Genomic DNA, 12,703 nt, shown 5'->3' with positions numbered 1-12,703 from the left:
TATACAAAACCGAGTTTTGAAAATCGTCATTACGACGGCCTAGAAAGGCGTGCAACGGTCGGCAAAAGACCGAGGTTTGAAATGGCCATTATAACGGTGCGAAAAGGGTGACTTTGAAAATGACACGGAAGGACTTATGATCAAGTAGCACATAAGCATTCGCAGTTCATTATATTATGCATTATGCTGACACGGGTTTTGGCTTAAAAGGGTGGGTTACACACCAAGCAATCAAACCCCGATTTGCGAGAGGGATACCAATCCAAACAAAATTTGTAAGGAGGGTGCCCTAGCCTCGTGCTCGAAAGTGATGAAAGCTCTTTAACGAAACAGAAATGTGTAACGTCAATGGTATGCTTGACTCAATCGGGATTCGAAATGCGGGGATGAGAAAAATCACGCCGACGAGATGAGCCAATTGGTCGAAAAGGGTTAGGTTGTGGGCCCGGACAGGGAACCCGACTGTGACCGTAATATCAATTAATGCATTCCAACCAAGACCTCGTTCGAGTCTCACCATCTAGGGATCACAAAGACGTAAGTGTCCTAGTTTTCCCCAGCGGAGTCGCCAATCTGTGGACATAGTCACCTACACGCCAGGCCAATCTGTGGACGTATAGCGGTCTTCTTGAAAGCCACGCTCGGCGGCGTAAAAATGCTTTCAACCGGATCATTTTAGATCGGTCGGTTTCATCTCGGTAAGGGTCTCGAAACGATTAGAGATGTTCGGAGTCGCCACCAAGCATTTGTGGGATGCCTGGAACCCGTTCGAATTCCACTTTATACCTCGGTCAAATCGAAGCACAAAGCAGTGTTTGACATAGGTACTAAAGATAAGGAAATCGTCTCTCTTTAGCATCCTATCTCTAGAATGACTCTCGTACGCCCTGGATAAGGTCGTCCACTATCCAAAGTTTCTGAGTAAGAGGTGAAGGTACGTATTGGGAAGCCCTTTAATCAGACACCCATTCCCGCCCGCGTTTAGCGGCCTCTACTGATCGATCTTGGTTGGTTGAATGCAAAAGTTGATAAAACGGTTTAAATGCATGAATGTGCATCCAATGATTTAAACCTAACATGTGAGAGCTTTCTAAGTCGGTTGATTTAATCCAAGTATCAAGTATAAGATGTCGAGTTGGATTAATGGTTGATTTGCATGCAAGACGGAAATTAAACATCCATTTACCGTATTAGGTTTAGGGTGCATAACATGATCCATTTGTCTTAGTAAGGCATTTTTCAAATATGGTTTTGGATAATCAAATAGTCATCTGATCCGTCCTATATCCGGGTTAACCGGAGTCGGGATCGTCCTAGACTAATGCTGGAAGGGAACAAATCCTGTACCAATCGGCTATATGAGGCGCGAGCCAGCCGGCGGTGTAAGGGGCCTCCCTCTGGTTTTGAAAATGAGAAATGGGGAGCCTGTTTAGGCGCGGGTTAGCCCACGGTTTATGTGCCGTGTTCTGACCTTTTAGAAAACGTTATAAAATGTGTTGAAAATGGGTGTTTGAACCCGGTTTGATTTGAAGGGGTCGTTTAGACCGCATTTATTGATTTGAAGAACTAGACTCGAATAATCATCATTGTTTTGATAATATTCGGTGTCGGGTTCGATTTGACAAACTTGACATGAATAGTTTTGAAAATGATTATGGACTAATTGTTTTAAGTCCATTTGAATGTTATTAGTCGATACTCATCATCGTACCCGGGTTAAAATCCGGCATGGTATGTAGAACCAAAGATGACTTTGTGTTGGTAACTAATATGTTTGTTTGAAAATGTAAAGAAATGAAATAAAAGGCTTTAAAATACCTTCTAAATGTCATTAACCAAATATTATCACCGAAACACGGATTTAACCGTCATGGTATGAAGAACCAAGGGTGAAAAATGCTTTATGGTTAAAACATGTGAAATAAAACAACAAAAGTTCGAAAATACGTGAAATGGTGAAAACCGATTACAAATATGAAAAATGGATTAAGGGAAATGACGAGAACAAACACGGTTGATCTCTGGTCTGAATACCCCATTTAGGCGCGAGCTAGTTGGCGACCTAAGGGGCTTCTGCCTCAGACCAAAAACCAGTTTTGGCTCGTTTATTCCATGTTTTGGTTCATGTTATGCATGTTTTAGCATGTTAGAGTCATGAAGAAAATGAAAACATAATAAAAGAGGATTTTTACACCCTCATACTTACATGTTTGGTTATGGCGAGTGACCGACGTAAGTGTAACAACTCGTTTTATCGGAAAAAACTCGGTTTAAAACCGTTTTGGTAAGTAAAAAGAGTGTTTTAAAAGTTTAGTGATGGTGTAGTGGTCGAAATGGTCGGTCAAGTGATTTAATGCACGATGACGGTACCAAACAATGTGTAAGGCTCGTGTTTACGATCGGTAGGTCGTAAATACGCGTCGGATTGTGACTTTAGAAGTCGAGTCGAGAATTTTAAGGGATAAAAGAGGGGGCGGACACTCGCGTAAGTCTCAAATGGGTGGCATTTGAGGGGTATTTTTAGGGAAATGAGTGGTTGTGTGAGTTTTGAGCGACGTGGCCACCTGTGTGACACCCCTCGATAGGGCATCAAATAAAAGCGGAAAATACGAGGTTTTTTTTTAAAACCTTTTTAAAAGCTTAAAGTGCGAAATCCACCATAAGCGATCAAACAAAAATGAAAAGAAAGATAATTAAGTTTTACAATTTAAAACAAGTGCGTTGGGGAAAAGATATCCCACGAATAAACACAAGTCTAACGATAGGTGAGTCTAAGCAACCTATAACTAAGGTCCAAGGGTCAACGTTCTCGCTAGCTCACACGTCTTCCCCATAATCTGCATCACAAACCTGTCATTCATGTAAACATGAACGCCACAGTCAGTGGGGAGTAACTCAGGGTTCTCCCAGCCACAATATGTCAAAATGCACATAAGCAAGAACTTAATTAAACATACTAATCATGCATCATACTTGAATAATATGAACAAGAGAATATAAACGATAATCATAATGAGATAGGCACATTGCATTCTTAATGAGATAGGCATGGTACATTATATTAAACATGCATTCAAAGTAACCAAAACATGGATATGAGGTTAGGCATCGAATCATATGAAGAAGGTAAACAACGGATCAATTGAATGGAAAATACATGGATGGAAACCAATAGCCATTACTTTGAAAACCTCTTAACAACCATAGCACGGGACGTGGCTACTAATGTCACATTCATACTTATGGCTTACATCTCACCATAAGAACGGATGGGAACATCAATCCCGGCGATCATATCGCAACTAGGGGCTTGCATCTCACCACTAGTATCCGATAGGACCAAGACTCTCACAAATAATCATAGAAGACGTGCACTCTCGTATATAAGAACACACCAATGACCGTAACAAGTAAGACATTTACAAAGGCTTTGACTCAAAACAAGACAAACCCCTAGACTCCAACCTCCTGGTAGGACGACGATCATAATACGGTCCTAGTCTAAATCGCCGGACTCTCGGGATGGACGACACCCGATTCGACATACAATCCCAAATCGTATCCAAGACTCGATCCATGACACCTAGCCGTGCCCCAAGGTCGAGTAACCCCAATCGGAACAATGGTACCTAGCCGTACCCCAAGGTCCGAAGAGGCGGAAGGAAGATAGCCCAACTCGGAAACAATGGCGCCTAATCGTGACCCAATGTCCGAGGGCAAATAAATAAGGAATGTCGAGTAGTCGCACAATGTAAAACGTCACACTCCGGTCACAAATACGAGTAACAAAAGTTGCATGATTATAACGTCAATAAGTCTTAAATTAACCAATTACCGATAAGGAAGAAGATACATGCATAAACCATTGATCATTAGAGGTTACAAGTGAAAAGGAACACACAGGGGACTCCCAAGGGAGAGGGTACCGGCAGCCGGCCACCGGGCCGGGACAACATGCCAAGATCGAAATTTAATAAAACTTACAATGCGCTCCCAGTAGGTCAAGAGTGGGCCGCCGCGTCACCCTACTGGGACTACACCAAATTTCAAAACTCAAAAAAAACCTTTAGTGCACTCCCAAATGGCCACCACCCTGCCAGGTCACCCTACTGAATACAACAAACTTCCAAAAACTCATAAGACCTTTAGTGCACTCCCAGTGGTCACCCGGTGCCGGTCACCCTACTGGGAATACAACAAACTCAAAATCACCTAAAATCCTCGGTGTACTCCCACCCGGTCAAGAGACCGCCCGGCCACCCTACTGGGACTACAGGCTTTCTAAAAAGTGTTCAAAACTTACAGGGAACTCCCAGCCGGTCACCCGGCTGGGACTACAAACACGCGGATTCAATGCAAAACACTTCCAAACCATTTGAAACCAACAAAAATCGTTTCCCATCAATTGTTTACGTATCCTAGCATGATTCTAACTCGCAAAAACACATATTTGAGCATGTGAAAGGGAAATTTCGGATTCAAGAGATGTAGCATGAGATTTTCATCCAAACATGTGAGAATTGCAAACAAACATGATATTCAACAACCAAATTAGCACCAATCATGAAAGATACAACTTTTATCATTCATATGAGATTATAACTACATAAAACCACACAATTTTAACATAAAAGTCGAGTAACCCATCACCGTTACCTTTTTGCTCTTAATCTCTAATGTAATCGTCTCACAAGCAAGAATCCACTTCCGGGCCAACTAACCTTTCTCCTAAACATAAGAAAACACAAAATAAGACTAAAAATCGAAACTAGAAAAAGGGTACCATGTAGAGGATGGCTCGACAGCCCCAATAATGGAGGAAAGTCGGATCTTTTCTTACCTAGAAAGAAGGAGGGCGATGAGAGGAAGAGATAGACGCGAAAATCACTTGAATCGGATAAGAATTGAGCAAATTATGGTGTTTTGAAGATTTGTAAGATAGATGTATAAAAATGGTGAGGGTTGTTGAAGATGAATTTCAAAAAAATGAAGAGGGAGATGAAGTTGTGAGGTGTTAGGTGAGGGTTTTATGAAAAGAAAAGAGAAGGAGAAAAGGCCCATAAGTTATAAAAAGCCCAACAACTCAAATTGAGTCGGTTTCCGCTAGAATTTTCGTCTCAAGCCCACTATAACTCAAGACGGGAGATATTATTATTATTATCATTATTATCCGACCAAAATATTTATTTTGTATAACTTAAGCTTTAAAAATATAATATTTATAAAAATCATGTTTAATAATGAAATTAATTAAATTAAATAATTAAAATATAAATAAGACAATGAAACGGTTAATTAAATTATAATTGCCAAAATAGAAAATTCGCGGGTGTTACAATCACCCCATCTTTTAAAAAGTTTCGTCCTCGAAACTTGAAAATGGAAATGAAATGTCGTATAAAATAAAACCGAAATTTTGAAATCGGTAAACAAAACATTAAAAGGTTACTTATCGTAAGAATCAAAATCCTTTCAGAAGTCTCAATTAAAATTTTCCGACATAACCAAATTCTCATCAAAGGAACGAAAATGCTCTCGTTGCGCATTCAAGAACATCACATTCCAAATCGAAGATATGGTCAAAAGCAAATCATTTGTATAAATCGAAAATCAAAATACTTTCAAAAACATTAATAAAGAATTTTCAAAAGTATAAGTCTCATTCATGGAACGAAATTGCTCTTGTCGTGCACACAAGAACGCTAACTTTCCAAGTCTAAGACAAATTTAAAACAAAAATCATTCGCCGACAAGCGCAGAACAAGTTATTAAACGTTTCAAATAACGAGTTCTAACATCCGATCAACGTCAAAACCAAAAGAGAAGGCAATTCACTCAAATTTTTTTTTTGCAGAGATCAAAATAGAAGTAGAGGTTTCATTTCTAAATTCAAAAGGAAGTCAAATTCCTGAAAATATAATATTAAACTTTTGACAACGAAATCATATGTAGATCAAAGCTAGTTAGAAATTGAGCAAAGTTAAAAGTAACTCGGGTTTAGCAATTAAAAATCAATGAAAAGGAGTTATACTCATATAACAAAAGGATAACTAAATCAAATTCTCATTTTCAAACCTTTAAAAATAGGGAGGGTTTTGTAAAAGTAACATAAACTTTTAACAATGGATCAAAAGTGGTAGCTTGAAATGTTTAGAAATAGTACGAAATGAAGAAAACTTTGACATCATGAAAACAAGGTACGCTAAGAGGGTTCAAACTTGACTAACAAAAGAGCTATGATGAACTTCCTAGGAGAAGAGTTGAAATCGAATCTACAAGGATATCAAAGATTGAATTTCATAGGTTAACATCAAATTCTAAAGGAGGAGCAAGCATAAACGAGGAAGAGAGGTATGAACGGAAACACTTATGGTCAAAGAGGACGGGAGATTAGGCAACAAGGAAACACTAGATACTTAAATCTCGAACAACAAAGTCATCCTGAACGGTTCCGAAAACTTCCTAACCACAAAACTCATAACCACATAACTCCCAAGCATTTCCTCAAAATACCCACACTTTACTCTTAGGCTACCCCGTGGGTCAAGTAACTCCACCACAATTGTGATTCCATAACTCTCAAATATAAATCATCTATAAACGATTTCCACGAAAGATCAAACTACTAAAACAGTTACACACCTAACCAACTATCGACTACTAGGAGTTCTCACTATAGTAAAATCCTCAATCAAAGGTCAAAATCTTAAGGTCTTCATACTTTCTAACACTCCAAACCAAAATCTTATTCACACCCGAGTTCACAAGCATAGATGGTCGCATTCCCCAAATCATAAAGACCACCAACCAAAAGTAAATAGGTTTGTCATACAATTTTTCCTACCCAACTCAACTCAAGTTCCACTTATCCAATTTTGACGAAATCAAGGTTCACAAAGAATCCTCAAAGAGCATCTCACTCACTCTACAACATAGCCAACAATGCCATCACTCCACTAAAGAAACAAAGAGTAATAACCAGGTCAAGAAATGATAGGAAGTTTCAAAGGGATACAGGAACATGACGAGGTGTGAGATTAAATGAGTCAACAATAAAGGTAACTAGTTAACACCAGTAAGAGACATTAGAATTAGAGAGGTATTCAAGGCAAGGAAACGACAAGTAAACTTTTATACTTAAGAAATAAATCCAATCAAGTATGAACGAAGGGAAGGAAGATGATTAAAGGTACGAGGGGGATTTTAGGGCTTAAACCACACACTTTCTAAGACTTAAGGTTCTCTCTAACAAGGTCACGCCTATTAGGATATCGTACCATCATAACAAAACGACCAAATTCCAAAACGAGGGTCGAGGCAATTCATCTCATTCCTTATATGCAAGTCTCTCTTAAAGGGTTACACCTCTATGGCTGATCAAGGTAAAAATAAACGCTCGCTTAAGGGTTGATACATTGGTTAGACTCATCGTTCACCTATCCTATCACATATTAGGATATCCCTAAAGTAAGTCTACCACTCAAGTATAACAACGTCTCTTTATCTCAAGTTCTCGACACAACCTCGATGTTTTAAAAACCAAAGAACGAATTAACAAAGACTTCTCAACCAAATTCCCAAAGGACAACTAATATCAAATCACATCACCATTCTATTCGGGATCATTAACATCTAAGATTGGGTTTTCTTCCAAATTCATATCCTCAACTTATCTCATGTTTACTCCTAAGGTGACGACACTCAACCTACTAAGCTTTCAAATCCCAAACATAAACAACAAAGCCAAGTTCTATAATTTTAATCACATAGGCAACTTATTTCTGACACAAGAATCCACCAATCAATTATACTCACTTTGTCAAGGAATTAGGTATAAGAATCGCTAAGTATGTCTCATCACACTACCTAAGTCTTTCTAACATCACGACCTCTCAAAACCAGGGTTAAGGGTCAACCACAACCAAGCTCTACAAAAGTCAAATTACTCGACCAAAAGTTAACATTCCATAAGGCAAAGATGAAGGTGTACAAGAGGGCTCTTATAAGGGGAAAAGGTACAAAGACAACTTTCAAGATATGGAATAAGAGTTGCGAAAGGCATAGAAGCGCAAAGACAAGGGAATATGACAAGGTTCTCGAAGAGAGGGAGGTATCTTTAAGACGGTGAAGACATTCTTCAAGAGTAAGAGATCCGTATGCAAGATGTTATGTAAGGAGAAACAAAAACGAAGAATAGGTCGGGTGGGTACCAAACTAGCTTCAAAGGTGAAGCAAAGGAGAGTTTAGAAAGGAAGGATGAGCATCACGGGGTAAAAGTAAGGAAAGGTGGATCAAGGATAGGAAACACACCCATAACGGTGTCGGGAGGAACGGCGGTTCCGACTTGATTCTTGACAAGAGTGATTCTTCTTGGCTCGGCTTCCGGAGCATGAGGGAGAGGAGGAGGGATAGTCTTCTTCTCGGGGCAATTCCTGAAGAGATGTCCGGGCTTCTTGCAATGGTAACACTTCAAGGGCATAGCATAGCATCCAATCCCGGGGTGATAAGTTTGTCCACACTTGAAGCACATGCGGTTCTCCTTAAGCCTATTAGTAGATGTAGGTACTTGTCCTTTCGGCTCTTGCACTATTGGCTCTTGTCCTCCATGGTCTTGTACTTCTTGTCCTTGGACTCTCGGCACCAACCTCTTCTTGCTAGAAGACGACGAAGATGAGGGCACAAAGGGTCTCTTGCCACGACGGATAGGGTGATGATTAACTTGAGCATTGGCATTTCGTTGATTCCGAAAAATTAGAGTAAGGGCTTCCATGATAGTATTCTCCACCTTGGTTGGTCGTACCATCTTCTCAAGACACCAAAAGAGTCAACCATGTTAGCACCTAACAAATAGCATGCACAAAGAGACTACCAACTTAGGTCCTTAGTTCTACCCATCTCTCATTCATTATTTGAGGTCAAGTTCAAGTTTAAATTCGGGGTACACGTGTGTGCGTCGGGAGCAACATATGCTCTGATACCAACTGTGACACCCCTCGATAGGGCATCAAATAAAAGCGGAAAATACGAGGTTTTTTTTTAAAACCTTTTTAAAAGCTTAAAGTGCGAAATCCACCATAAGCGATCAAACAAAAATGAAAAGAAAGATAATTAAGTTTTACAATTTAAAACAAGTGCGTTGGGGAAAAGATATCCCACGAATAAACACAAGTCTAACGATAGGTGAGTCTAAGCAACCTATAACTAAGGTCCAAGGGTCAACGTTCTCGCTAGCTCACACGTCTTCCCCATAATCTGCATCACAAACCTGTCATTCATGTAAACATGAACGCCACAGTCAGTGGGGAGTAACTCAGGGTTCTCCCAGCCACAATATGTCAAAATGCACATAAGCAAGAACTTAATTAAACATACTAATCATGCATCATACTTGAATAATATGAACAAGAGAATATAAACGATAATCATAATGAGATAGGCACATTGCATTCTTAATGAGATAGGCATGGTACATTATATTAAACATGCATTCAAAGTAACCAAAACATGGATATGAGGTTAGGCATCGAATCATATGAAGAAGGTAAACAACGGATCAATTGAATGGAAAATACATGGATGGAAACCAATAGCCATTACTTTGAAAACCTCTTAACAACCATAGCACGGGACGTGGCTACTAATGTCACATTCATACTTATGGCTTACATCTCACCATAAGAACGGATGGGAACATCAATCCCGGCGATCATATCGCAACTAGGGGCTTGCATCTCACCACTAGTATCCGATAGGACCAAGACTCTCACAAATAATCATAGAAGACGTGCACTCTCGTATATAAGAACACACCAATGACCGTAACAAGTAAGACATTTACAAAGGCTTTGACTCAAAACAAGACAAACCCCTAGACTCCAACCTCCTGGTAGGACGACGATCATAATACGGTCCTAGTCTAAATCTGGCCAGACTCTCGGGATGGACGACACCCGATTCGACATACAATCCCAAATCGTATCCAAGACTCAATCCATGACACCTAGCCGTGCCCCAAGGTCGAGTAACCCCAATCGGAACAATGGTACCTAGCCGTACCCCAAGGTCCGAAGAGGCGGAAGGAAGATAGCCCAACTCGGAAACAATGGCGCCTAATCGTGACCCAATGTCCGAGGGCAAATAAATAAGGAATGTCGAGTAGTCGCACAATGTAAAACGTCACACTCCGGTCACAAATACGAGTAACAAAAGTTGCATGATTATAACGTCAATAAGTCTTAAATTAACCAATTACCGATAAGGAAGAAGATACATGCATAAACCATTGATCATTAGAGGTTACAAGTGAAAAGGAACACACAGGGGACTCCCGGTAGGGAGAATGGTACCGGCCGCCACCACCGGGCTGGGACAACATGCCAAGATCGAAATTTAATAAAACTTACAAAGTGCGCTCTCAGTCGGTCAAGAGACCGCCGGCCATCCCTACTGGGACTACGACCAAATTTCGAAACTCAAAAAAACCTTTAGTGCACTCCCGGTAGTCACCCTGCCACCACCCATTGCCGGGTCACCCTACTGGGAATACAGCCAAACTTCCAAAAACTCATAAGACCTTTAGTGCACTCCCAGTAGGTCACCCATTGCTGCAGTCCCTACTGAATACAACAACTCAAAATCACCTAAAATCCTCGAACAGTACTCCCGGTAGGTCGAAGAGACCGGCCGCCGGTCACCCTACTGGGACTACAGAGCTTTCTAAAAAGTGTTCAAAACTTACAGGAACTCCCACCGGTCAAGATGGCCACGCGCACCACTACTGGGACTACAAACACGCGGATTCAATGCAAAACACTTCCAAACCATTTGAAACCAACAAAAATCGTTTCCCATCAATTGTTTACGTATCCTAGCATGATTCTAACTCGCAAAAACACATATTTGAGCATGTGAAAGGGAAATTTCGGATTCAAGAGATGTAGCATGAGATTTTCATCCAAACATGTGAGAATTGCAAACAAACATGATATTCAACAACCAAATTAGCACCAATCATGAAAGATACAACTTTTATCATTCATATGAGATTATAACTACATAAAACCACACAATTTTAACATAAAAGTCGAGTAACCCATCACCGTTACCTTTTTGCTCTTAATCTCTAATGTAATCGTCTCACAAGCAAGAATCCACTTCCGGGCCAACTAACCTTTCTCCTAAACATAAGAAAACACAAAATAAGACTAAAAATCGAAACTAGAAAAAGGGTACCATGTAGAGGATGGCTCGACAGCCCCAATAATGGAGGAAAGTCGGATCTTTTCTTACCTAGAAAGAAGGAGGGCGATGAGAGGAAGAGATAGACGCGAAAATCACTTGAATCGGATAAGAATTGAGCAAATTATGGTGTTTTGAAGATTTGTAAGATAGATGTATAAAAATGGTGAGGGTTGTTGAAGATGAATTTCAGAAAAATGAAGAGGGAGATGAAGTTGTGAGGTGTTAGGTGAGGGTTTTATGAAAAGAAAAGAGAAGGAGAAAAGGCCCATAAGTTATAAAAAGCCCAACAACTCAAATTGAGTCGGTTTCCGCTAGAATTTTCGTCTCAAGCCCACTATAACTCAAGACGGGAGATATTATTATTATTATCATTATTATCCGACCAAAATATTTATTTTGTATAACTTAAGCTTTAAAAATATAATATTTATAAAAATCATGTTTAATAATGAAATTAATTAAATTAAATAATTAAAATATAAATAAGACAATGAAACGGTTAATTAAATTATAATTGCCAAAATAGAAAATTCGCGGGTGTTACAACCTGGGCTGCTCAAAGAGGCGCGAGCCACATCGCGGGTCTTCGAGGTGAGTTGTCGCTTTCACAACAAACGCAATCATGATTTGTTCTATCCTAGGTTTTGTAGTCACATGTTTGGTACTTGACCAACATGAATCCGGTAAAACTTAAGGTACGGGGTTTGAAATGTTTGGTTTTTTTTGGTTGACTCGGTTTGATTTGTTGTTGGAGTCGGGATTTGAATTTTTGAGTCGGTTTTTGGTCCGGTGTCTGTTTTGACTCTAGTTAGTGTCATTGCGACCCCGTCGTCGTGCATTAAACACTCCAGGTATTTTTGAAATGTTTTTATTTTTGAAATCGTTTTAAGTTTTCCGACGTAAAGTTGTATACAAACTGTCGATCAAACGCCGCGATTCCAAAACATGTTGTAGTCCGATAATCATCGAGTGTTTATTGGAGTCTCAGCAGATACTGGGTATCTACAGTAAGAATCAAGATTTTTCTGGTTTACTATCATGGTTCCCGAAATTTTAGAAATTCTAAGACAAAATTTGCAATATGAAATGCCAAGACACCTTATTAACAAAGATTGGAGTTTAAAGGACAATTCAAGCAAGAATTAAGCATGGATAACCAAAATTCGGGTATGTAAACCACTATGTGCCAAATTTTGAAGAAATTTCGAGGTACATTTTTCAATCTTAAGGCCACTCGTGACATTGTTAATCATGTTTGAAGCATTACAAGGTAATTGAATCATATTCTAAGTATGAAAATCAAAATGGGCTCATATTCCTCATGAATTTCGAAAATTCACTACGAATTTTAAGACAAAATTTCGATGTAAGCCAAGATTCAACACTAATAACAAGGGTAACGGTCCTTTGAAGCAATTTAAGCCAAATTTAAGCATAAAAAATCAAAATTTGGGCATGAACA

The 12,703-nt window shown here is 39.5% G+C and overlaps 2 long non-coding RNA genes across 2 annotated transcripts; both read right to left on the bottom strand.

Annotated features, from left to right (window-relative positions):
- Positions 1–2,660: 2,660 nt before the first annotated feature.
- Positions 2,661–4,974, bottom strand: LOC141598453 (uncharacterized). The gene is made up of 3 exons (XR_012523522.1): positions 4,841–4,974; positions 4,657–4,728; positions 2,661–2,850 (listed from the first exon to the last, which is right to left on the bottom strand). It is a non-coding gene; the product is annotated as an uncharacterized LOC141598453 (long non-coding RNA).
- Positions 4,975–9,075: 4,101 nt separating this feature from the next.
- LOC141598452 (uncharacterized) lies at positions 9,076–11,565 on the bottom strand. Its single transcript, XR_012523521.1, has 3 exons — positions 11,290–11,565; positions 11,106–11,177; positions 9,076–9,265 (listed from the first exon to the last, which is right to left on the bottom strand). It is a non-coding gene; the product is annotated as an uncharacterized LOC141598452 (long non-coding RNA).
- Between the last annotated feature and the right edge of the window lie 1,138 nt (positions 11,566–12,703).

This window comes from Silene latifolia, chromosome 9 (assembly GCF_048544455.1).
Source record: "Silene latifolia isolate original U9 population chromosome 9, ASM4854445v1, whole genome shotgun sequence".
Lineage (NCBI taxonomy): Eukaryota > Viridiplantae > Streptophyta > Magnoliopsida > Caryophyllales > Caryophyllaceae > Silene > Silene latifolia.
Note: the sequence above shows the minus strand (reverse complement) of the source record. Positions and strands in the feature narration are given on the sequence as shown.